This window comes from Pelodiscus sinensis, chromosome 1 (genome assembly GCF_052426305.1).
Source record: "Pelodiscus sinensis isolate ZL-2025 chromosome 1, ASM5242630v1, whole genome shotgun sequence".
NCBI classification, from domain to species: Eukaryota; Metazoa; Chordata; order Testudines; family Trionychidae; genus Pelodiscus; species Pelodiscus sinensis.
Genome location: NC_143052.1, coordinates 324,765,571 through 324,792,555, shown reverse-complemented (window position 1 = coordinate 324,792,555; position 26,985 = coordinate 324,765,571). Strand labels below are relative to the sequence as shown.

Here is a 26,985-nt window from a genome sequence, read left to right as displayed (position 1 = left end):
TGTTTTTAAAATGACTACAGACTCTGCGTTCCATTTCACGACTGAAGAATGAATACATCATTTTGTGTTAACATCTGAACATGGATGATTTTTAAATGAATGCTCAATTACAATATGTGCAGTGCAACAGGATTGGAAATACGTTTTATTTTTAGTGCTCTAATAACACCAATCTTGGATATTCTGGTAGCACACCAGGGAAAAAGTTCTGTTGTTATTTTAAATCAATATTTTATTGAACAAGTTTTAGAAAGAACAAATAAAAACAAGTGTTCAGGATACCTATGGGTACAATTCAGCCCTGCTACTACAAATAGTTGCCTAGTTTTATTTAATATAATTTATTTATGATTGCCTCTACAATACACTAGGTATTTTCCAAAGTGAATACAGTCTGTGCTCTGAGGATCTGATACATTTATATATAAATTATAACTATTCATCAAGAAAAAGATCATTCACGCCATATATTAATCAGACTGAGAGAAAAAGCACTGATTATCAGGTCAAAAGACAATGCAGCTAAAAATACCTGTTGTGATGATTTGTGGGCTCTGTCTGTACCATTCTGGAACTGGTTATATGGAATTGTTGAATCATGAAATTATTGTGATATGGGGAAACCAGAAGTTAACAGACCTGTGTTATGTCTTTGCCAGACCAGGACAAAGGTGAATGATCATTACTCAATGATGGTCTACATGGGACAATGCATTTGTGTTAGCAGGAAGAAAACACTTCCTTCTCTTATTGAAGCAAGTGGGGGTGTGGAAGCAAAGGAAAGTTACCAGGAGGCAGAACAAAAGAAGCAAATAATAGCAGTCTATTATGGGACTCACACTGGAGAACTGGGAGACAGAGTCATTTTGGACCAGATTAAGATGACAGAAGCTGTTACAGGAGCAGGGTAGGCGGTTGGACAGAGGACCCTATCTGCTTGCCTGACAGAGCACAGGTGATTCCCCTGGATGAGCTAGTGAGGAGCACTGCATTTAGAATGGTGATTGTTTCATACAAACTTAATTTCCTTTGGTTTACACAGTTAAGTAGGAAAGGGCATAAAGATCTTAAATTAGACAGAGCACATATTTTGACTCCTTTATAACTGATGTGTCTGTCTCAGAGTTAAACTGTAACCAGAAGCTTCATCTCTCTGAGATAGTTTGGAGAGCAGGGTGTGTTTAAGTACTGGAGAGTTTGAAGGGTCAGCAGTATTCTGAGAGGGGCTAGGTTTCTGGAGACTAGAGTCCACACATGGGCTATGTCTACACTGTGGCAGTTTTTCAGAAGAGGAAATGCAAATGAAGCACTCATTTGCAAATCTCACACTATCATTTGCATATTCTCTTCTGATCCCTTTTGCGGAAGAGGTTTTTGCAATAAAAAGCCATGTGTAGAGGGGGCCATTTGTCAGAAAAAAACCTGTTTTGTGCAAGATCCCTTATTCCTCAAAAAATGAGGTTTACAGGATCTTGGGCAAAGTGGGGTTTTTCTAACAAATGGCCCTGTCTACACAGGGCTTTTTATTACATAAACCTCTTCCGCAAAAAGGATCAGAAGAGAATATACAAATGAGAACGTGAGATTTGCAAATGAGCACTTCATTTGCATTTCCTCTTCCAAAAAACTGCCACAGTGTAGACGTAGCCCATATGGTGTGGGAGTGTGAAGATCTTTACCCTGTGTGTGTGCTATGGAGCCAACACTGTGTCAGTGTGGCTGGAAACTCTTTGGGATCCAGAAATTTAACAAACCCCAGGGCATCTGGCTTGGATTTCCCTTAGTCATCTTAGTGGGTAGCTGCAAGGGGGCATTTGTGAAGCTCTGTGATGTATATTCCAAGCTATTAGATCCAACAATAAGACGAATATACAAGAAAAACGTTAAGGAACATTAGGGAGGGGAAAGAAAAGAAAAATGTATTGGCCCTGGTTTACAGGGTTTTTAAATCTGCTTTTCCTGTCAGTATCTCTGTGCAAAGCAGGACAAGCCCAGAGGTTTCAGCTCCCCAAGCTGTTACTCAGCATGAAAGAATCTGATGATTACCTGGACCTGTCATGAGATCCAGGGTCAGATGACCGTTTTGCCGGGCCCTGGGCAGCATAATTCCGCGGGGTCCCCCCATTTGCCACGGCTCATGCGCAGCGGCGCTACGGCGCATGCGCGGGGCTTTCTGAAGCACGGGGCCCGGGGCGGCCGCCCCGTTCACCCTGCCCTACATCCACCCCTGATGAGAGCTCCTATGTTCTTGACTATTCTGCTCCTAGAGCTCAGGACAAGGTCCATTCTAAGGAGGAAGGGGGTATCTCTTATTTCCACAACATTAGCCTCTCTCTAGCTGCTGGACTGGCCCCTTCAGGCTGCTCTGGTTTATCCTGGTGACCTGGACAGTTCCTTGGCACCCTATGATCAGGAAAACAACGCTGGCTTTAAATGGTACATTTGCCCCTTCTCACCCTCTGGTGTGTTCAGCTCAACCTCAACAGAGAGTCTTCTTTGTTTTTACATCTCAGGAAACTGCATGTGCTCCAAACCATATCACATGCCATATTCAGTTACCTTCCCAAATCCTATTGTCTATGCAGGGATGTCCTTACCCATATGCAGATTATTTAGCTGTACAGGGCACCTGAAATTTGTGTCACCACTGAGTCTTAATGTCCACCCACCTGCCTAATGCTGTAGTTGTTCTTTAGTTGCTGCAACCCAGTGAGTCTCCAGAGAGGATCTAATTAACTTCAAAGTGAAAAATCCTGCCAGACCTATTAGCAGAACATTGAACCTGTAAAAGAGCCATTTAAGTAGTAATGAAGCTATTTAACATCCATTAGCCAATCCTAGTTAAAAACTGTTGGTTTCTGAATTTACTGTGTTAGTCTACAGCAGAGGTGGGGAACCTAAGGTCTGGGGCTGAATATGGCTCCCAATTTGCCTGGATGTAGCCCCCAAGGCTCCGAGCTCCTTGTCAGCATTGGGGAGCTTGCACTGATGCTCCAGTCCCCCCCCCCCTTTTCCCCATCCTTCCATGGGAGCCACAAAATATACTAGTCTGGAACCTCCTAAATTCTGGTGTATGAGGGGAATGTGGAGAATATCTTTCTCTGGGAGACACTTGTATGTGGCTCTTGACCCAAAAGAGGTTCCCCACTCCTGGTCTACAGGATAGTTAGTTTAAAATTAACTTTAAAATATTTCATTAGTGTGTTGTTGAAGATTATAAAATCACATAGGTACCTATCAGATTGTCCTTAACCCACAACCCAACTCCCTTCTTAAAAGCCTGTGGGACCGGCGTGAGGGAGGGATGGGGAGATAACAGTGGCTTTATACAGGTGAAGAGCAGACATACTTGGTAATATTAGGGCATTTACCTATCATTCCGTTACAGGCTATAAAACGTAGTGGGATGTTGAGCTTTGTTGTTTGTTTGTTTGTTCATTAATTTATTTGTTGTTTTTGTTTCCCCCTAAGCTTGGCTCAAGAAATGGAGTTTTATCATTTCTGTAATAAATTTTGTATTGTAAATCAACCTTGTAATTAGGAGGGACAACAGAATTGCAGGATGACTGGGCAAGAAGGGAGGGGAGGGGTTAGCTCTGTGTTCCTGGAGGGAGTGGGGCCTTGGGCAGAAGGATCAGAGCTGGGAGTGCTTAATATAATAAGAGCTTGCTAATCTTACTACAGATTTATACAGGAAAAAAAAGCATCTGTCCCAGGTAATATTGGGACAAGAATCTATCAGTCTATTATGGGTTATAAAACTTCTGACGATTCTGTCTTCGTATAGGATGTTAGATGTTAGAAACTTTTTAGAGAGAAAAGTACTTTCACGTGACTGATTTTACCATATCTACTGTTTTGTGAATTGATGATGGACTTTCTTCTATGACCTCAGTTTGCCTGATCAATGAGCAAAAGGGAATTTCCAAACCAGTCATTATCACTAGCAGTTGACACCTGACAGTTCTTAAAGAGTTAAAAACATGTTTCTATGCCAGCATACGTCTGTAGATATTTGTCATTAATTTGAGGGGTCTTTTCCCCTGGAAACTTGGATTCCAACAGACCTGGAGATGCTGAAGATAATTAGATAAAGTCAGTCACGTGGAATTTCTGAATATAGGTCACACATGAGTTAAGAATCTACCCACTCAGCCTTAGAATACAGATGCACTCTTGCTAACATTGTGAAGGTTCCAGGAGAATAGTTATTATCCTAATTAATTAAATATAAAAGTAAAAGAAGATTAAAAAGGTTAATATTTATAAACATGATAGATTTCTCATCTTTCTCTTTCTAGCTAAGGTAGAAACACCATGGCAACAGCTCCTCTCTTATGGCACCTAACACTTTTGCTTTCAGTCATTACTGGGAATGTGAAGCAGAGGGCAAGATATAAAATCATAGAATACTAGGACTGGTAGGGACCTCAAGAGGTCACCAAGTCCAGTCCTCTGCCCTCATGGCAGGACCAAGTACTGACTAGACCATCCCTGATAGACATTTATCTAACCTACTCTTAAATATCTCCAGAGATGGAGATTCCACAACCTCCCTGGGCAATTTATTCCAGTGTTTGACCACCCTGACAGTTAGGAACTTTTTCCTAATGTCCAACCTAAACCTCCTTTGCTGCAGTTTAAGCCCATTGCTTCTTGTTCTATCCTCAGAGGCCAAGATGAAAAAGTGTTCTCCCTCCTCCTCATGACACCCTTTTAGATACCTGAAAACTACTATCATGTCCCCCCCTCAATCTTCTCTTTTCTAAACTAAACAAACCCAATTCTTTCAGCCTTCCTTCATAGGTCATGTTCTCTAGACCTTTAATCATTCTTGTTGCTCTTCTCTGGACCCTCTCCAATTTCTCCACATCTTTCTTGAAATACGGTACCCAGAACTGGACACAATACTCCAGCTGCGGCCTAACCAGTGCAGAGTAGAGCAGAAGAATAACTTCTCGTGTCTTGCTCACAACACACCTGTTAATGCATCCCAGAATCATGTTTGCTTTTTTTGCAACAGCATTGCACTGTTGACTCAAGAGCCCTGTAGTCACTCTCGATCCACTCAGTGTCACACTTCGCAGTATCATTTGTGTCCACATGGATGAGTAGCATGGGGAGTAGTCAGAGGGCCGGATAATCCTCGACAATGCCTCCATAACATCTCGGATACGGGCCCCTGGGAGACAGCATATCACCTGAGATTAAATGTCAGGGCAACAGATGGGCACCTCTGTTCCCCTCAGAAGAGAGTCTCCAACCACCACTACCCTACATTTCCTATTCACAGTGGTGGTAGCAGACCTCCCAGCTTTGGGGGGTATGAGGCTTCTCCTCCTCTGTTGTAGGGGGTGATTCCTTATCTCCTGTATCAAGAAGATCATGATGGTTTCCTAGCACCATGGTGGGAGGATTTGGAGGGGGGTGGAGCAGTGCCTGCTGCCAAAAGTAACCAGCTGCCAGTGTCCACCCTGAGCTGTCTCCTCAACACCAGTGGTGCATCCACAGTCCTGTGTACTGGGACAAGTACGACAGCTGTCTCCTCATGAACACTGTCCAGAAATTTCTCGTGGATTCGGATGCTCCTCAACCTAGCCACCACCTCCTGTAGCTCTCCCACCTGCTGCCTGAAGGATTCCACCAGCAGGCACCTTTCGCATTGGATGGTCTACCAGCCTGGATATTGGTAAGTGGGAATTACAAGCCACAGTCCCTGCAAAACCACACCAGGATTTGGGTGGAGGCATCCATGCTCAGGCACTCTGTCTGGCTACAGGCGCCGGTGGAGGAGACAAGGTCTTCTTGACCATCGTAGGCCTCCCTCTGTCAAACTCCCTCTTAAAATCCCCTGTCTGCAGGTCCTGTACACTTCACGCTGGGAGCTGCAGCTCCCAAAACTTACCATATATAAATTTTTAAAAAAATCAAATAACTCTTAGTCCAGGTTCTGTTCACAATTTGGCTACAAGTTGTGACAATTCTTAAGATGGTGCTTTCTATAGCAGCCATTCTTTGAGAATGGAAGTTTCAAAAGTTCTCCGTGTTGGTTCTCTGGGCTGTCCCTAACATACTATTTCATATTTAAAATGTACAGTGTTGGCCCACACAGCATAGAACAATTACTTGCCATGTTTTCCATATAATACTCCTCTTAATATTCCCAGAATGATGTTGGCCTTTTTTGCAAGTGTATCACAATGTTCCCTAGTTTGCTTCTAAGCATATTACTTGTTAACTTACTTATGCTGATTGGTTACATTCTTTGTTCTTCTTCATTTCCTCTTTTAAGGATAAGTACTGTATTTGCCCTTCTCTGGTACTCGGAGGACTCACCAATCCTCCATGAGGTTTGCAAGATACATTTCCAATGGTTTAAAAAATGATTCTGCTAGTTTTTAAGTACCTTAAATATTTTTTAGACCCTGCCAACTTGAATACATCTAATTTATCTAACTGTTCTTTAACTTCTTTCCCTAGTCAGACTTCTGTTCTTTCTTCTTTTACCACAAGAGGCACTCTCTCAGAATATTTTTGACATTACCTACTTCCTGCTTGGGACTGAAATCCCTGTATGGTCTCAAACAACCTCTTGTGTACTGGTATTTTGCTCGGGTTGGAACTAGGAAATACCAGAGTACATTATCTTAAATGGGCATAAAGAAGAGGGATGCCCAGAGTTAAGCTTATTTTAAATAAGATTTAGTTCCAAATCAGGGCAAAATTAATGGTTGTCTCTTATTTCAGGAGTACTGGTTCTCATCCTTTGGAACAATGGGGCTAGATCTTCAGCTATGACAGGAATACAACACATAGGTTGGCCATGCACATGTGTTTGTAGGTGCGCATGCACACAAAGGTGGCATGAAATTAACCTGTGCACTCTCCCAGTCCCAGATGTCCTAAATGAAATTTCAGTTCCCAGACATGAATTACACAGACTGCAAATTGCTCCACAGTGCCAAAACCAGAGCTGGTGATCGACAGCGATCAGGAACAACCAAGTCATACACACTTTTTTTCTAGTTGTTTTTCCATTAAGGGAGATGGGTGAATATAGATTCCCACATAGTTTTGGATTAACCCTCTCCCGTTACACCACTGATGTCAACTAGATCAATGATCAGAAATGGATTTCAATGCTAGTTCTTGAAATGCTATGTAAAACAGTGACAGACTATTCAGTTGTATGTAATACTTTATTGGATTTGCTTATAGCAGTTAAGGCTTTAAAAAAAAATTCACAGCTGTGAGTGGGTAGAACTTCTGACACCTAACCAGACAGGTTACCAGGATCTGGGTAATGTGACAATCTGTTATCATTAGCTCTGTTGGAAAGGTTCTGAAGATACTAGAGAGAATTAAATGACTTGGAAAACTCAGTCTATGGAAAAGTCTATTGTACTCATCTCCATTATTTCCACCTCTATGCATCACTAGAATGGTGGAACAGCATGATTTGCAGTGGTGAAAAATACAAAGGTCATTTTTCAGTTTTCCTTTTAGCTAGAGCAAGTCATTGAATGTTCACTAATCTTCCCTGCATTCTCTAAAGATTCTTCAGCGCATTCAAGATGTTAATCTTTGAAAAATCATCATATTTGGAAAAGAGCTCTATTTAAATGTCTAGCAAACAGTGTTTCTATTTCTGTCCTTCAGTGTTATGATTACCAGAATTTTCAGCTGTCTAAAATAACAACGTACAGTAAAATATACTACATATCTAAGTTCATAAAATAGTTTTTGCTAAATATTGTGATTATTTTCCTTTGAAGTTTTAAAACAAGAGCACTTTCAATACAAGGCCAATCTCCTATTAAACCTAATTACTGTCCTTTGTGGTTTGCAGCAGCTAATATAGGTGAAGGATGTTAAAAAGGAGTGACATACAGTATTCTCAAATATTCCTTCATGTCCACTGAAGTCTTCTGTGTGTCCATTTTTAAACATATAATAATTTTGCAATTCTCCCTGGGCAGTTGGTTTGATGTGAAGGGACAGTTTGTGGTGGGTCTCGGACACTTAGATTCACTATCTGTGCATAGCACCAACCAGTGTATGTGGCAGTTCCAACTTTAAGAGGAGTTCCCAGCATGGGCAGGAGCCTCATGTAGCATAAAACCACAGCAGCGGTTCCTAAGTCAAGCCTTGTGAGTCCCCAGTGTTCAGAGGAAGGCAGCAAGACAAGGGCTTCCTTATGCCCCAGTGATCATTGGCTGTAAGGAATGACTTCTGGAGGCCATGGGCAGACAGTATAAAGTAAAGCAGCCCTGAGGTTGCTCTAATTCACATAAGAAACTAAATGGATGAATATCTGGATCAAAACAGCTTCAGAAATATGCGTGTGTTTGGATCCTGTAGTTTGGCTTGTTCAGCTCCAGGTACTGCTTTGTTTTGGGTTTGCACCATTATGCCTCCTTTTTATGTAACAACAGTATCAGACAATAGAGGCCAGATTCTGTCCTGCCCCCCTATCCCCATGTACCACATTAACTTCACTTTTTGGCAGAAGTGAAAATAATACAATAAGCCCCCGAGTGCTGCTCCGGTAAAGAGGAGCTCAGCTCCAGAAGGAGGCATTGTGCATTCCCAGTCTACCTCCCAGAGCTGTGCTACATGCTGACCATTAAGCAGCAGGCAGCCAGGCAGGTGAAAGTGGCTGGCTGAGGACCAGGGAGTGGGGGGAACCAGGGAGTGGGGGGAAAGTGCATAGTTTTCTGCATTCCTCTTCCTTAGGTGAGGGAGGGCAGGAGCAGATGAGTGGGGCACCTTACTCTCAATCCCAGACAGGGAAATAAAGGGGAGCAGCAAGCAACTTCAGCACCCCCACAACTCTCTTTCCCCCCCACCACACACACACAAACACTCTGATCTGAGCCCCCCCCCCCCCCCCCCCGTCCTCTGCACTGAGCCCCTCCTTACCCTAAACCTAATTCCTGCATTTCCCCACACTCCCTGCACCTCCCCACGCTCCCTGCCCGGAGTCCTCACCCCCTTACCTTTAGGCCCTTGTCCTGAGTTTCTCCTAACCTTCCACCCTAAACCCTGCACACCCCACACACCAACCCTCTGCTGTGACTCCCTTTTCACCCACTCAACCCTGACTCCTGCACCCACACAGCCCCGTCTTGAGTCCCTCCACATCCTGACACTCCACAAACCCCGACTTGAGCTCACCCCCACACTCCTCTCCTCACTTACATTTCTTAGAGATATGTTGTATTACAACTCCTACTCTCCCTAGCCCCCCCACACACCTTCTGTCCTGAGAGCCCCCAAAAGAGGGGGTTGCAATATGACAGTACCGGTAAGAAATGTAAGTTACTTTCACCCCTGCTTTTTGATCATATGTCATGGAGCAGATTTGGATGTTCCCTTAGTTTTACTGCAGATGAAAATGTAAATTTCTAATTTGACACTTAAAGAAAGGGGTTATTTTGTTGTTGTTGTTGCCATTGAGGCAAAAAGCACATTGATTCTGCTTTCACAGATGTGAGAGCAGACTATATCTTGGCAGGTTTTCAGGCTAGATCCTGAGTTATGCTTGGCACAGATGATCCTCATTTGCTCTGCTTTTACCCCAGGAAGAAATCCTGGATTCAAACACTCTCAGACTTTAAAGGAAGTTTAGCTCCAGACTGAAACTATGTGGTTTAGACCTCTCCCTAAATGTGTGGACACATTCAATTAATTATAGTACACAAAATTAATAGCGAGCAGCAATTGATTTCCATTTCATTTTTGGGGGAGGGGTATCCTTTATTGTAGATTGCACTTTGAATTAATATTAAAGAGATGGAGAGAGATTTTCACTTTGTAGATCATGGGAATCCTGCCATGGGGTAAATCCATAAAAATGTACTGATGCTGGCAACTCTCCAACAAAAGAAATTCTTTTTAGAGGGTTAAGCTAGAGATGGCTGCCCCAGTTACCATCAAAATGTTTGCTTCCCAGAGTCCCACGCTGGAACTCACTTTAATATATAGATTATCCCTCAATAAATCCTCTGATAGTGGGCCTAGTATGCAGAATTCAGCTTCAAGTTAAATTGTCAGCTGAAAGCTTGTAGTGGTTGCAACAACAGATCAGGTGCAAGAAAATGAATGAAATGGTATTGTATTTAAAGTGACACTGTGAATACTCTCTTTGGGTTCATCAGTTCTAATTCAGTTATGTCTCTTTGGAGTGCACCGTCTGTCTCATTTATTTCAATAGCTTTCTATTCTTCCCATGTAATTTTCAATTAGCTGAGTAGGTAGGTAAAACATCTGACATTACAACTGTGAACTATGCACTTTCAAGTCTGTTTGCACAGGCACGTTACACTTTAACAAGCTCCTTATCCCCAACCTGAAACTATTAATAGGTCAGCATAAAGGTTTTTCTAAAAAATTAATTAGAGGCATTTTTAGCTAGATGAACATAATTCATTCTTCTGGTGAGTGATGAAGAACACCAGTTAACAGGTAACCATAGAAATTTACTTCTTCATTCCATTTCCATCTGCTGATGCTTCCTCAATACATGTAAATTGGATATCCATCATCCATCTGGATAATGAACATTAGATCCAAAAGTCTCTTATCTACAGCTGTTGTACTGCATTGCTTTGCATTGTATTACGCTGCCAGCAAGCACCATGCATTTTATCTGTTCATTAATGCAGTATATTGTATTTACTTGAACATGTATGAAAGATCACAGTAACTTAATTTCAATATGCAAGAGGTTTCTTTCTGTTTATATTAAACACACATATAAAGACTCATACATACATACAAGTATACATGAAAATAAACACACAAAACTCCAGTGGTTTTAGGTGAAATTTCAAAAATAATAATATGAAACAAAATCCTTTACCTGAACATTTCTCTGTGGGCAAGTTACAATCCGAATCCAAACTTTATGGCTGATTCCCATCAACTCAATAGCAGATTGAATGAAAAGCCCACATCCAACCACATTCAGATTCTTGTGAAACCAGTATGAACTTGGTGTCTCAGGGCTGCCTCCAATGGGCTTCAGTAATTATATCTAACTATCAGTTGCCATTTAACATGCAATTGTAGTGGTATGGAATTTGAACAAATAGCTGTTAAATGAACATTTTTACAAGTAAAAATGTAATCGATAGATTTCCAAAAAGTAAGTGGTATTCATTTCTTCATAGCAGTTAACCATTCTTACCATAACAAGTCTAAAGATTCCATAGGAAACTAAAGTTCCTAGTGAAGTGGGTGAGAATTTTTTAATGTATATTTCCCTGGAAGAAGTGATAAACTTATTAAGTCTAAATTTAACTCATTTACTTCAGCTGTTAGATACATTGCTCTTTTAACACTGGATTTCTGTTGACAAAAGGGTTTCTGTGACAGGTTTTAGTTTGGCAAGTAGATGAATGCCAACTATCCAACTTGAAATAAAATTGCTCAGCTAACTATCTAACTTGAAATAAAGTTGGTTTAAACATCCACCATACCTGAATTCAGCTATCAGCTGTATGGAAAGCGCTCTTCAAAATGGTCTCAGCAAATATTCCTTGTATGACTGATAATTAATGAAAACAAGGTGTTCAGCTGCATAAAAAATAGTAGAGTCCTTTCAGGTAATCTGTTGAACAGAATAAAAGGATATTATGTTATATTTGGAGCTTTCTGTCAGTTAATCTTTCCTTTCATAGGGAGACTGTCAGCTTAATTATTTGACTTTCCACTGAGACATTGTTCCTGATATGTTGTGATAGACAGCTGCTATAGCTACCTATGTGAAGTAAGGCATCTCCTCCTTTCTTGTTTCACAATGCATACATTATCACACTAATGTGACAATGCTTTGTTTTACACAAGCAAAAGAGCAATGATGTTTCTTTAAATGAGAAACAAGGGAGAATTCTTCTTCCTCTGTTAATATAATAGGTTTACGAATAAAACTGGGGACAAAAAATGTGTTTATACTAAATCATCTATGATGATAATATAGCCCCAAGTTATTGGCTCAGACTATCTGTAACAGGAGAAGTAATGAGTTAATGTTAATTCTTCTCGGGGAGGAGGGGAGAAGAAAAATCCAGGTGGCATCTCCCTCCTCATTGTCACTGTGACAGGTTGCAGTCATATAAGTCCTCTTGGGATTGTTTCCCAGTGTGCTAATCACTCCACTGATACCCTCTTTTTTGCTCTCTGTGGCCCCCATCACCCTTTCCTGATGGGACAGATCCTCTGGTCTCCCCCAGACAAGGCACAGAATTGGGTAACAACCTGTCTTCAAAGCAATGCAGACACTGATCTACTTCAGCTCTGGAATGACACAGTGTTAGGGCATAGCACCCAGGAAACCTCCCCCCCCCCCAAATAAATGCCTTTTTCTGTGTAAAAGTTTTACACAGGGAAAGCTCATGAGGATATTCACCTTCTTTTATCAATGAAAGAGAGATATGGATAATGGTTGCTGCCCCCAGGTAACTATTATTTACAATAGGCTTAATAATAAACAAAAGTGATTTTAATAAGTACATAAAGTAGGATTTCAGTCACTACAAGTGAAAACAACAAAATCAAAATAGGTTACTAAATTAAATTGTAAAGAAAACACATAGCTAGTTATAATCCCTAAGAAACTTATTGCATACAGATTCTTGCCCTAAAGAGCTGTTCTTATTTCAAGCATAATCTTCAAGTCAGAGACAAAATCTTTTTACTTTTATTTAGGCCTCCAGTCGTTTTTGTATCCTTTTAGAGTCTGTCAAGCCATCTCCCAGACCCGTGAAAGACAAAGAGCTGATAGCTGTCCATTGCTTAAATAAACTCTCCTCCCAAGGCAGGAATCTTTTATTTTACCTCTCCTGTACCCCTTCCAACTTCCATGGAAAAATACCACGTTCAAAAATCAATCATAATACTGGGTGATATGGTCACATGTTTTCCTAGGACAAACCACTTTCTGGATTTAAAGGACAAACAAGGAAGTCGTTAAGATGATCACCGAGTTATCAAGGATTTTAGGGTGAGGGCTTGGGAACCAGTAAGTGCTCTCATTGTCACATTTAAAACTGTAAACAGTCTCTTACTTCATATTTCTAACTTTTCATACAAGAATGATACATGCACAAAATAGGATATATTGATTCAACAGATTGTAACATTAACATTAATAATTACATGAGGTATTTTGTCCAAAACATCTCCAAGGTTGTGTTTAGACTTCAGGGTTTTTTTTTAAAGAAGTGGCCTTTTTTCGAAAAAACTTTACCTGCATCTAGAATACCGCCACGTTCTGTCGACAGTAAATCAAAAGAACGCGGCAGTTTTGTCGATGGCAGTAAACCTCATTCTATGAGGAATAATGGCTTTTTTTGAAAGTCATCTTTCAAAAAAAGGCACTATTGCATGAAAACAGGGCTTTTTCAAAAGAGAGTGTGTAGACTCTCTTTCGAAAAAGCGAGACGCTTTTTTGAAAAATCTTCTTGTTGTCTAGATGCTCTTTTTCGAAAGAGGCTTTTTCAAAAGATACTTTCGAAAAACCCTCTTTCGAAAGAGGCTTGTAGTCTAGACATACCCCAAGGTATGCACATTTATAAGCCAATTTTTATAAAGCATGGGTGGGAACTGTCACAGTCATCAGTTAGCTTTAGGGCAAATACAGAAAATAGCTCATAGGAACAAAAGCAGACAAATCAAGGAACTCTTTGTTTGTTTGTTTTAACTTCTGGACATTCCAATGTCTCTGTGCTGCTGTCTCTGTGCTCCTGGGTCAATTTTTTATTCCTCCAGCTCCCTGAATCTCTTTAACACAGATTCACTTTATCACTGCTTCTCTTTACACACTTCTCCCCCCACTCTGCTTCCCTTCATGTTCTTTTACATTTAGATCTTGCCAACTTAACTAATCCCACCTAAAAACGTGGAATTACCATAGCATTTGACACCATCACATTGTTTGCTCTGCTTATGTGTTATACTCCTGCCCCATCCTATGTCTGTCTTCTCTAGACAGTGAGCTCTTCAGGGCGGGACCTATCTGTTGCTACATTTGCACACTGCCTAATACAATGCAGCTTCATGTTTAGTTGGCCCAAAGGCCCCACCAAAATACTTGTTAAATAATAGTACTCGGACATTACATTTTGGACATTTGGGTGTGTTTTTTCAGAGCTGTATGTGTCTGAGTTTTTTCCTAAAGCTGGTCTGTCTACCTGCCTTTTCTTTTTTTCCTCTCTCCTTCTCCCTCTTCCCTCAGCATGTTAGGACATAAATGCTATATCAAAGCTCCCTGAATATTGTCACATGGGTGCTGCATTCTGTAGTAGACTGTTCATTTTGTGATAGCCCAAATGGAAAACAAGCCACTGAGCAGTTATCACTGAATTAGATATTAATATGAACAACACAATCATCATTAGAATCATTCATTCAATAAGCTCCTGTGGTTTTTGCATTTTTTCTCTCTGCATAGATCACAGATATGCATAGCAAATTGGAATTTTTACAAGTCAGATGCTGTAGTTTGGCTGCCACATTTACAGCCAGTGTGCTGAAGAAATGATAGTTCTTCCTCTCTACCCACTTTCTAGGATGGGGCAAACGAATCCAATGTCCCACCACTCCAATCATACTGCCTAATGGTTGCCCCTTAACTCCTTCAATCTGGTTGGAAAGGAAGAGATGGAGGCCTCCTTTAATTTATTCTTTCAACATAAGAACATAACATAAGAACGGCCGTTCTAGGTCAGACCAAAGGTCCATCTAGCCCAGTAGGCTGTCTGCCGACAGTGACCAGCACTAGGTGCCCCAGAGAGGGTGGACCGAAGACAATGATCAAGCGATTTGTCTCCTGCCATCCATCTCCAGCCTCTGACAAACAGTGGTCAGGGACACCAATTCTATCCCCTGGCTAATAGCCTTTTATGGACCTAACCTCCATGAAATTATCTAGCTTCTCTTTAAACTCTGTTATAGTCAACATGTTTCCTTTTAACATGTTTGCCAACAATATGTATTAATTATTATTATCATCTCCTATAAAAGACTTTTCTCTAGTAGATCTCAAGGAAGGTTAGTATCATTATCCCCATACATATGGGAACACTGAGTCACAGAGAAATGAACAGAGCTGATTAAGTTCACCCAGAAGTCCAATAGCACAACTTCATGTAGGTGACATTTTTAATGATCCTTTCCCTCCAACTGCATGATCAAGCAACCTATGCAAGAGTTTGGTAGAGAAAAGGGACAGATTTTGGCAGGACAAAAGTATGCATTTAGGAGACTTGCAGATTATAATTTTAATATATTGCAAATACATTTTAATTAATTATATTAAATTTAATAAATAAGCGGCAATGCTGGAATCTTCATCATTTGATGTGGTGATGGTTTTTTGCAAGTGGTGTAATTGTTTGTTTCTGTTGTCTGCTTCTTTGGGTCAGCACAGTAGCCTTTGGGTAACAAGCAATACAATGCTTTATGCATGTTTTGGGATTTCGGTCTGCCAAATCACAAGCTAACACACACAACCTTGTTATTATGTTAGTCTCTTTATTTTTGAGCATACTGTACCTTGTCAGATTGTTATCTCCTCTAAGTCCATTGCCAGGGAACCAATCTCACTCTCTAGCACAATAAAAAAGCAAGATCAATCTTACGAGAGAAAGTTGGCTAGAGCTGCTATTACAGACTTCACTCCCACAGGATCTTCAAACTCGGTGACAGGGATGTGCTGCTGCAGCTTTCTGCTGCAAGAGCTGCCACTCCCGCCATCTCTACTGCTGCTGCTGTCAGGAAAATAACACCTCCTGAAAACCAATGTGGTGTCATAGCTGCTTGCCAAAAGCTGGTAATCATTGCGTGACAAACTCCTCCAAGCTAGGCTCCTGTGACATCTGTTTCCTTGGATTCAACTTAATTGAGGCAAGTGCTTGTTTTCAAATCACACTAATGGAATGTGGGGTTTTCTTGGGTTTGTGTTGAGGCACAGATGAGATTTTGCAGCTGTGTCACTGATCAGTGAGAAAGATAGGCATGTGATGCACTCAATTTTTTTGATTAATCAGGTACCAAATAACATGGATTTCTAGCCAATGAAAACTGAATATGCATCCTGTTTACAAGTAAACCTGGAAAGTATCCATAATTTAACAAACTGAGGTGAAATGCTAGTTCAGCTGTGTTGGTTCTGCTCAATTTTACTTACTTCAGTGTTTCCAAAGTGCACAGCTCAATAACAATGTTGCAAATTTCTACTATGCATTCCATTTGAAACTCTCAAACTGCTTTACAACTGTTTGTGAATGAAGCCTGTGAAGGACCTAAATGTTATTTCCATTTTAAACAGAAGGACACAATGGAACCAACACTGACCAACACTGAAGTGCCTCAGGTTTTGGGTGTCCAATATGAAACTTTTAATACCAGCCTGACTTTCAAATGTTGAGCTGCATTCTCCCCATGAACTTTAACTACCATCTAGTGTGCTCTGTACCCCTGAAAATAAATCCCTAGGAACTGGGAGTCAAAAGAAGACACCTAATGTTAGACCATGACTTGGAAAATGTGAGTCTAAATGATTTCCCAAAGCCAGGCAGTGAGTAACTGTCATAAACAGCAACAAACTCAGGTTTCCCTCTTCCTTGAGACCATAAGAACATAAGAAAGGCCATACTGGGTCAGACCAAAGGTATCCTGTCTGCCAACAGTGGCCAATACCAAATGCCCCAGAGGGAGTGAACAAAACAGCTAGTCCTCACACGATCCCTCTCCTTTCACCCATCTGAGGCAAACAGAGGCTAGGGACACCATTCCTACCCATCCTGGCTAATAGCCTTTGATGGACCTAACGTCCATGAATCCATCTAGCTCTTTTTTGAACCCTGGTAAAGTCCTAGTCTTCACCACATCATCTGGCAAGGAGTTCCACCGACTGACTGTGCACTGAATGAAGAAAAACTTCCTTTTGTTTGAAACCTGCTGCCTATCAATTTCATTTGGTGACCCTTAGTTCTTATATTGTGGGAATAACAATGAAGGGAGATGCCTATCTCCTAGAACTGGAAGGGACCTTGAAAGGTCATCAAGTCCAGGTCTCTCCCTTCACAGCAGGACTGAATACCATCCCTGACAAATTTTGCCTCAGGTCCCTAAACCTCCTCAAGGATTGAACTCACAAACTTGGGTTTAGCAGGCTAATGCTCAAACCTCTGAGCTATCCCTCTCCCAAGACTTTAAGAAGACAACTGAAGGTTGGTCAAGATCTCCATAACTGATAGCACCTATATATAGTATATACCTGTAGACAGACAGAAAAAGATACATTAGATTGTATTTCTAACCAGTCACAAGGGCTATACTGATAGGCTATGTCTACACTCGCAGCTTCTTGCGCAAGAACACCTTGCGCAAGTGTTCTTGTACAAGAAATCTTATGCAAGAAAACGTCCACACTGCCATGTGTGAGCTGTGCTTTTGCGCAAGAGCGCCCATGGCAGTGTGGACGCTTTCTCGTGCAAGAAAGCTCTGATGGCCATTTCAGCCATAGGGCTTTCTTGTGCAAGAAATCCCTGCTGAGCATCCACACTGCCCTCTTGCGCAAGAGCTCCTGCGCAGGAGGGCTTACACCGTCAAAAAAGAGCATAGCTCTTGCGCAAGGAGCCCCCTCTTACCACGCTGTACTGTAAGTTTACTTGCGCAAGAGCAGGAGGGCAGCGTGGACCCTCTGCAGATTCTTGCACAAGAACAGCCGTACTTGTGCAAGAAGCCGCGAGTGTAGATATAGCCATACAGTCCCATTACTTCAGCACTAACTCCTGAGATAATTAAATCACTCAGGGAAGAGTAATAGGACAAGTCCATAGTCATGCTGAGATGACATTTTGCTCTGCTTGCCTTTCGTTCAGAAGACATGTTAACTGTACAGGCACTCTTGCTGTGTGTCTATTTGTTCTATATTAATATATAAAAATATATAAATATAGACAGATATAGATAGCTGTTACCCCAAAAATTTACTGATTGAGGAATTAGCACTCCACTGTATGAACTATATGGTTAAACTAAAGAGGATAGAGCTACCACTAAAGGTTTAAACTAAAGGGAGAACCAGCTATCTCTCTCACACACAAACATGCACACACCTTCATTCATTCACTCATTCGCACACATTCATTCCTGCCCTCAGGCACTCACACGGGCATATGGGTTGCAGAAGGAGCAAAGGCATGTTGCTCCTGGAGGGTCTGCCTACTGATAATGGCTGTGGAACTGGTCAGAAAAGAAAGATCTTCTGGCTGCAAAAAAGAGGAACTTCTCAGAAAGAGACCTTCTGCTATGAGCTCTCTCCTTTTATTGCCTCTGTACAACCCATGTGACTCATCCACATTCCTCACCAGGGAGCATGCCCAGACCTCCCTGGATCCAGCAGAGCAGCAGGGTCTCCTTTGTTTGCTCAGCCTTGATTGGTCTGATGACTCAACACCTCTCTCTCTCTCACACACACACTCTACTCTCTCTCTCATATCCCAGGGAAGAATGCAGTTTAGAGCAAGTTACAAGCAGAGTGAATGGAAGTTACAAAAAGATTACAAAGTTGCAAGGTTTAACAAAAATTACAACAGAGTTTAAAAGGCAATTGCAACTGAAACAATTACAAAGCTTCAGAAAATAATTTACAAATTGTCAGTAATGAAGTGATTTAGAAGATAACCCCCCCCCCCCATATAGTCAGCAGGAGGTTTCTGTTAGTCTCTAAGTCATGTGTTGGCAGGACCTTACAGTTTAGTGTACTTCCAAAAAATCTATATGTAAAATCAAGTAATAGCTTGGGCAGAGGCTTTTATGCAACAATATACATTCATATTTGTAAATAATCTCTATTATAGAAAAAAAATATTTGTGGAATCAAATTCCTTTCTAAAACACAAACAAATGTATTCTAATTTTTTTAAAATGCATTCTAAATTTCCTCCTTAGATGATTCTATTAAACCTGAGTACAGTTCTTCCATTGAGATAGGATTAGAGCCATGCAAATTCAGCCCCTAGAAGGAATTTCAAACAGACCAATACTATCATATGAATGAAAACAGCAACTGCAAATTACTTGGTGTATAGCCATAACATTTCCTGTGACCTTATAATTCTTTTATAATTGCTTTATATTACTTCATGTGCTTACGTAAATAAAAGGAATTGGAACTAGGTTTTAGTACTAAATAGCTCTTTAGAGACCTAATTTAAAAGGTGCCAGATTTAGCTATACTCCCTGTTTTGACCAAACCAGTTGTGACTTGAAGGAGTACCATGAGAGAAGCTTGTTTTGACATTACAGCTACTTATCTTCTCTCTTTTCACTTTACTAACTGTTGGATCAAATCATTTGAATTTACAACTCATCCCACTTTTTACACTATAGGATAAAGAAAGCAGTAGAGCAGATTCAACTGCTTTCTCACTTAAATATCAGTAAATCTGAGATATGCAGCAAGTATCTGACACCTGGGTTCAGGGCTGTATTAATTATTACTGAGAAGGTATGTCTCACAGTATTCAAAGATTTCTACCTTTGTACAAGCAACACTTAAAGTCTGTCACTTTTAACATCTGCATTTCTTGGCTTTATGTTTAAATATGAAGATATAACATAATATTTTACTTCTTTGTTTTTGAAATTATTTAATTTCTTTAGGGTTTTAAAAACTAATAATGGCAAAAGCTACATACACCTCAATGGGAAGACGATTGGTCTGTGAATGAATAAATTATAGCATTCTGTTTGGCTACTATATTTTTTATCAGCATTGCTAATTTATCACAAGTCTTAACATATTAACCACCAATTTATCACAAGTCTTAACATATTTACAATATCCATTATTTTCAAAGAGGTAATGTCTATTATTGTGCCAGTTTCTGTTGGTGAGAGAGAAAGCCTTTGAGACATAAAGAGTGATGTGAGCTCAAAAGCTTGCCTCTCTCAGGATATGTCTACACTATAGAAGTTTTTCGGAAAAATGCCCATTTTTCTGAAAAAACTTCTATTACGTCCACACTGCAATCACATTCTTTCTAAAGTAAATCGAAAGAATGGAAGGATTTTTCTGGCATTGGTAATCCTCTTCTATGAAAAAGAAGCCTTTTTCTTAAAGAGCCACTCTGTCCATAGTAATCATGATTTAAATGCAAGATAGTGTCCATTCAATGTGGATGCTATCTTTTGAAAAAGCAGATCACTTTTGGCAGTGTGGATGCTGTCTTTTGGAAAAAGATTTTTTCTGAAGATCTCTTCCGGAAAAGCTTCTTCTGAAAGAAGCCTGCAGTGCAGATGTAGGCTCAGCAACAGAAGTTGTTGGTCCAATAAAAGAGATTGCTTCATCTACCCTGTCTCTAAAATATCCTGAACCCATATGATTACAACAATGCTGCACTGAAGTCTTTTAAAGATCTAAGTTTTTTATCTCAGAATCTCAACTTCGATAGTTTTTAAAAGAGGAAGTTGCTAGTCCTCCTACTTGCAGATAAACTGTTGAAAATGTAAATGAAATGTGCCCTAAACACCCATAAAATGTCAAATAACTCTTTAAACAAAACTGCTTGATTTCTTAGCCAATCTTTTAGTCATGATCTTGGAATACATGGAACAGGCAATAAAATATCACAGCCAATTAAATTTCAGCACTAAGACAGAAATTTGAGTTCCTCACCCTACTTCTTATTTCTCATCCAGCACCAAAAGTCAACTCCTGACTCCGACTAGCTTATGATGTCAATCTCTATTGCCCATCTGTTAAATTTTCAAGCTAGGACTTTATCTATAAGAAGGATTTTTTCATTACCAGTTCATTAAAATCCAACATAGAATGGAACCCTGGTTACTATGGAGTCACTATATGAATGTATCACCTTTACACAAAAAGTCAAACAAACACATTTGTAGAATTCTAACTGAAACTCTGTTCTGATAACTAAAAAAAAAATCTTTCTACCATGTGAGTTAAATGAAGAACTCTAATAATGATCAGCTAGAAAAGGCCCTCCCCACCCCACCCCACCCCCCACTCCAGAAGCTGACAAGCAATAGAGGGCAACAAACTCCTACACATGCTACTCTCACTGAAGGAAAGGATTAAGGTAGATGAACAAGTGAAGAAACTCCCACAATGATTATTAGCAATTCTATTTAAGAAATTGATATTCAGGATAGAAGAATCAAGCATTATAAAAACTGCTAATAATGCTATGGAATCACAATCTTTTTTCTTCAAATTTAACAGCGACATAAATTTTCAAAGAGGTTTATCTATGTGGAAAATGTGAAGTTAGTAATAAATCATTTTGAGCCTAGAGGAAGATACAGAACCATTAAGAGAAGCTCATCAATTCAAATCCAGGTGAAACTTTAATGATGTGTAACTCAAAAGATTTGGTTAATTTTCTTCACCCTTTGCAAAATCTTTGCCTTTGACAGTAAATCTGGCAATTTTTAGGCCAAATGAATTTTCCAAGCCGAAGTGAAAGGGCTGCTATAATGGAGCTTTAGAATTGGAGCTAGTGAAACCTTAACGATAGAGCCTCTACAGCCTCTCCATGATAATAGTAAAATCTTTACATTACTACATCTATTCTTTGTATTGAATATATTGTATATAAAGCAATCTTCCCCTTCCCATCTTTTGAAAAGCCCTGAACCAGAACTGATTGCCAGATAAAATAAGTGCACTCTTTCCTTATTTGTACTATTCAAGCTGATGTGGAGTCTGCTAATGAAGTTGATTCCTAAGGCATTTTAATGCCTCTTGGCATCTGTAAAAATAGACTAGCTCTCCTTCTTAGAATTTGTGCATTTAAATAAAATCACTGCTAAAGAAAAGCTGGTTGGTATCCTTATAAAACTGGGATTTCTCTCCACAAAACACACTGTAAAAGACAATTTCCCTCTATGCAAAATCAAAATGGCTGAAACAAAGAGAAATTTCCTTTCAGTGCAACTCCCAAGAATCCTATGACAAGGACAGTTGTGAAAATTTAAATGCAGGTGTTTAGTTAAAGAAAAATAAGAATCCTTCAGGGACAGATGTTATATTTTAGGGCTTGTCTACATGACCCTATCGTTTAGAATAAAGGAGTGTGAATTGCAACTCACAACAAAATGCTGCACTGTAACTCCCCCTTATGCACATTGCTAGGACAAACTAAAAGGTTCATGTTACCTACAGAATTATACTAATGCAAACAAGGTTTGCTCCAGCAGCAGCAATATGGGAGAGTTACAATACAGCACTTTGTGTGCACAGCATTTCATATCCCTACTACACACTACAGGGCCATGTAGACAAGCACTTTGTTTCTTGTCTCTGACGCAGGTTCCTCGGACAAAACACATGGGGCCAGATTACTAAGAGTTCATCATCGCCCTCAACTGGAGCCAGATTTTAAGAAGCACTCAGCAGCACTTATGGCCAGTGTTTCCTCTAAACTGCAGGGCAGCACAGTTTCACAGGTGATTAATCAGTCCCGCCCACCTCCCTGCATGGATCACCTGTGAAATTGTGCTGCTCTGAAGATTAGAGGGAACACTGGATGGCGAGTTTATCAGAGCTCAGCCTCCACCATGCCTTTTTAAAAAATCTAGTAATTTATTTTATTGCTTAAAGAACAGCCGAGAAGTTTTGAAAGTCTAGCCATTAATTCTTCTGTGCCTTGGTTCTCTATTTGTAATTCTTCCCTCCCTCACCTACCCCGCTCTTTTTGTGTCCTGTTCATTTAGGGTATGTTTGCACAGCGACATTATTTCAAAATAACTAGCACTATTCCAAAATAACTTAGCCATGTCTACTCAGCAGTAGACAAAATAGTGTCTAACTTCCGTAACCCTCATTGTACAAGGAGTAAGAGAAGTCAGTGGAAGAGTGCTCTATTTCAAAATAAGTGCTGTGTAGACACTCCCACTTTTGAAATAAACTATTTCAAAATAAGCTACACAATTGACATAGCTCAATTTGCGTAGCTTATATTCAAGTTAAGCCCTGCTATGTAGACACACCCTCAGCTGATTATTGCCTGGGGGCATGAGTTCTCTCTTATGATGTATTTATTACAAAAGTGGCCACCGATACATAATTTAATACCACACAATCATATTAATAAATTACCATTAACTGCTGTATTTGAAATTTAGAACAAAGAGCTTGAAAACAGAGATTCTGCCAGAAAAACAATACATTTGTTCAAAAATTACACCAGGTATATTTAAAATTTAGATTACATGAAGTACCTTTATCCTCAGTACCAATCAGGCTTTATACAGGAACTGGTAGTTGCCATCTTCTTATATGTACGTCACTATAAATACATGAGGAATTTGGGACACGTACGGTAGGATCTCCATATATAACCAAAGATTAGCCTCAAAATCACAGGTCTGTGCTTGAATCTAGAATATGAGATGCACCAGAGCTCAAGCATGGCTTCCATTTATTTTTTATAAAGGAACAGAGAGGTGGCAACCATGATCTGGAATATGAGCTATTGTAGTAGGATGAATGATACAGTTGTCTGAAAAGACAACTCAGATAAGTTACTCTGCAACAGTAAAACTAAATTAGATTTGCAATGACTAAATTGCTACTTCTTCACTGAGGGGATAAAATGAACATAATTTAATCTTAAAACAAAGTGTCTGTACAATTAAATCCATGAATGAAATTATTTCCTTAAACTTTAATCTACTGAACAGCAGCAATGCCCATAATCTATGGAAAGTTATTTAATCTGGTTTGGGTTTGAACACAGTCTATTTACAGAGAATATATATTCACAGTACGTAGATCTTCAGCATGTCTGTGCACCTTTTAATTTGCTTGCATGTCTGTGAAAAGCTCTCTTGCTGGTCTTGTAAAATATGACAGCCTGACATTTTCTTTAATTACAAATCCTGATGTGTTTAATAGCACAAAATTGGCCTCCAACTTGACAACTCTCTCTCTTAAAATCAATGGTTAGACTCTAGGGCACCAGTTTGGTCATCAAGATCAATATTAGAAAAAATATAGCTTGTCAAGACCTTTTGGCCTTTTATTGACTCAGATAGGGAACCGCTAGCAAACTGAATAATGATATTACAGCTCAGGCCCACAAACAGAGTTCTCTAACATTGATTTCAGTATAGGCAGACAAATAATACAAGTATAGCACAGTTACCCTAGTCATGATAGCAAAAGCTGGTTGAAAGTGTCTGGGGAAAAGAAAAAGACCATGAAATATTATTCATGTCTGGAAGATTACAAGATGCTCAGCATGAAAACTGCCAAATGAAGACTTGCACTTCCATTTCTTCCAAAAAAACAATTCACAGCAGGTTTGCTAACCACCACAAAGAGAATATGTGTGTTTGCGGTTTTCTTTCCCACCCCCTCGAACACTATCAGTGTTTGTTTGTTAAACACACAGCTGCTTTAAAGGATTTCCTCTTTCCTGTGACACTTAGTCTATGCTGGGAAACCCTCTCTCCTCCCTACCTATATTGAGGTGCCAGGAGCAGCTGCCAGTATGGAAGTTCCTTGCAGCACAGCTTTAGTGGAGTCATATTCATAGGGGACTGGGGAAAACAGGATACTATAGAGAGAAGGTGGGTGAGGTAATATCTTTTATTGGTTCAAAGTTTGTTGGTGAGAGAAACTAACTTTTGAGGCACTTAGAGCAGTTCTTCAGGTGTACAGTTCAAAAGTTTCTCTCCTTCATCAACAGAATTTGGTCCAATAAAAAATATTACCTCACAACTTTATCTCTCTATTATCCTGTTACTGATGTGGCTACAACAACACTCTCTCAGGGTATAATTACAATGCAATTAAAAACCTGCTGCTGGCCTGTGCTAGCTAACTTGAACTCAGGCTCCAGGGCTGTTAATTGCAGTGTAGTCTTCTGGGGTCAGGCTGTAGTCCGAGCTCTGGGACCCTCACACTTCTCTGGCTCCTAAAGCCCATTTTCTACCTTGAGCCTGTAAATGTATGCTGCAATTAAACAGGTCCACTGCCTGAGCTCCATGAGCCAGAGTCAGCTGGCACGGGCCAGTTACAGACCAATTGCTGTGCATACATACCCCTAGGGGCCACATACACTCTGCTTCTTCTACAAAACCCAACTTTGTCACAGAAGAGATTAGAGGAAATACCATGAAAGGAAAGCTTCAGGGGGCAGCCGAGTTAGTCTGTACAGGGTAAACTTAAAAAACAACAAATGGGCTGGTAGCACTTTACAGATGTTATAGGAAATGACATTCCATCCTGGGCCCCTCTTATGAGTTTGGGGTGAGAAGCCACTTTATCCTGAGGGTTAGTTATTTACAGAGATATATAGCAGGTGTTATCCAAACTTTCTAAATGATCACAGAATTAGGGGATAAACCAACCGCATTGCAGGGATAAGGTATAAAATGAACTTAGCAAACTCTCACACAATACCTCCTCATAGAACTGGAAATGTCAAGTACTGTCCAGACACTGCAAGCTTAAGCAAATAGAGCCATGTCATTTCAACCCATCCCTGAGAAATTTTAACTACAACCTTCAGCTATTTGTAAATAACTAAAGGGTTTATGGAACCTGGAAAAGTTTCAGGTTTTTAATACTTTTAGGACTTGGAAATAAAAGTTTTCCCTTAGGAGAGATTATTGGACTTTAAGCTGATCAGATTCCCATTATACAAATTAAAAAAGAAATTTGCTAGTACCAGATAACTATGGCTCGTTTAAAAATATTAACTTTGTTTCTTGAGGGGAAAAATATATATTCCAGCATCACTCCTTTTCCCTGGTCTTTCAACTGATCGCCATATTTGGAGTCGGGAAGGAATTTTCCTCCAGGGTAGATTGGCAGAGGCCCTGGAGGTTTTTCGCCTTCCTCTGTAGCATGGGGCACGGGTCACTTGCAGGAGGATTCTCTGCATTTGGGGGTCTTTAAACCATCATTTGAGGACTTCAACATCTGAGATATAGGTGAGAGGATTATTCTAGCAGTGGGTGGGTGAGATTCTGTGGCCTGCATTGTGCAGGGGAGTCAGACTAGATGATCATAATGGTCCCTTCTGACCTTAAAGTCTATGAGTCTATGAGTCTTGTTACCCTAACTCTTTTCCTTATTCCCTTATTTACTGAGGTGAAGGGCACTTAGGGGCTGTGTCTACACTGGCATGAATTTCCGGAACTTCTTAAAACAGAATACTATTCCGTTTTCAGTTTTTCCAGAAAAGGAGCGTCTACATTGGCAGGCTGCTTTTCTGGAAAAGCCCTTTTTCCGGAAAAGCGTCTGTGGCCAATGTAGACGCGCTTTTCCGGAAAAGAGCCCCAATCACCATTTTTGCGATTGGGGCTTTTTTCCGGAAAAGACTACTGGGCTGTCTACACTGGCCCTTTTCCGGAACAGTGTTCTGGAATAAGGACTTATGTCCGAGCGGGAGCAGAATAGTTTTTCCGGAATAGCGGCTAATTTTGTACAGTAGAGCATTGTTGCTTTTCCAGAAATTCAAGGGCCAGTGTAGACAGCTCGCAGCTTATTCCAGAAAAGTGGCTGATTTTCCGGAATAAGTGGCCCAGTGTAGACACAGCCTAAGGGTATGTCTACACTACCCTCCTAGTTCGAACTAGGAGGGTAATGTAGGCATACCGCACTTGCAAATGAAGCCTGGGATTTGAATTTCCCGGGCTTCATTTGCATAAGTGGGGAGCCGCCATTTTTAAAACCCCGTTGGTTCGAACCCTGTGCAATGTGGCTACACGGGGCTCGAACTATAGTTCGGACTAGGATTCCGAGGTGTACCGGTAGTTCGGAATAGGAATCCTAGTCCGAACTACCTAGTTCGAGCCCCATGTAGCCGCGCTGCACGGGGTTCAAACCAGCGGGGTTTTAAAACTGGCGGCTCCCCGCTTATGCAAATGAAGCCCGGGAAATTCAAATCCCGGGCTTCATTTGCAAGTGCGGTATGCCTACATTACCCCGCT

The 26,985-nt window shown here is 40.4% G+C and overlaps 1 protein-coding gene across 1 annotated transcript in view; it reads right to left on the bottom strand.

Annotated features, from left to right (window-relative positions):
* The window catches only part of CNTN5 (contactin 5), a 1,036,023-nt gene that overhangs the window by 705,470 nt on the left and 303,568 nt on the right, over positions 1–26,985 (bottom strand). The window contains exon 2 of the mRNA XM_089775740.1: positions 11,484–11,614. The gene's annotated coding sequence lies outside the window, so the exon portion shown is untranslated. The remainder of the gene's footprint in view (positions 1–11,483; positions 11,615–26,985) is intronic.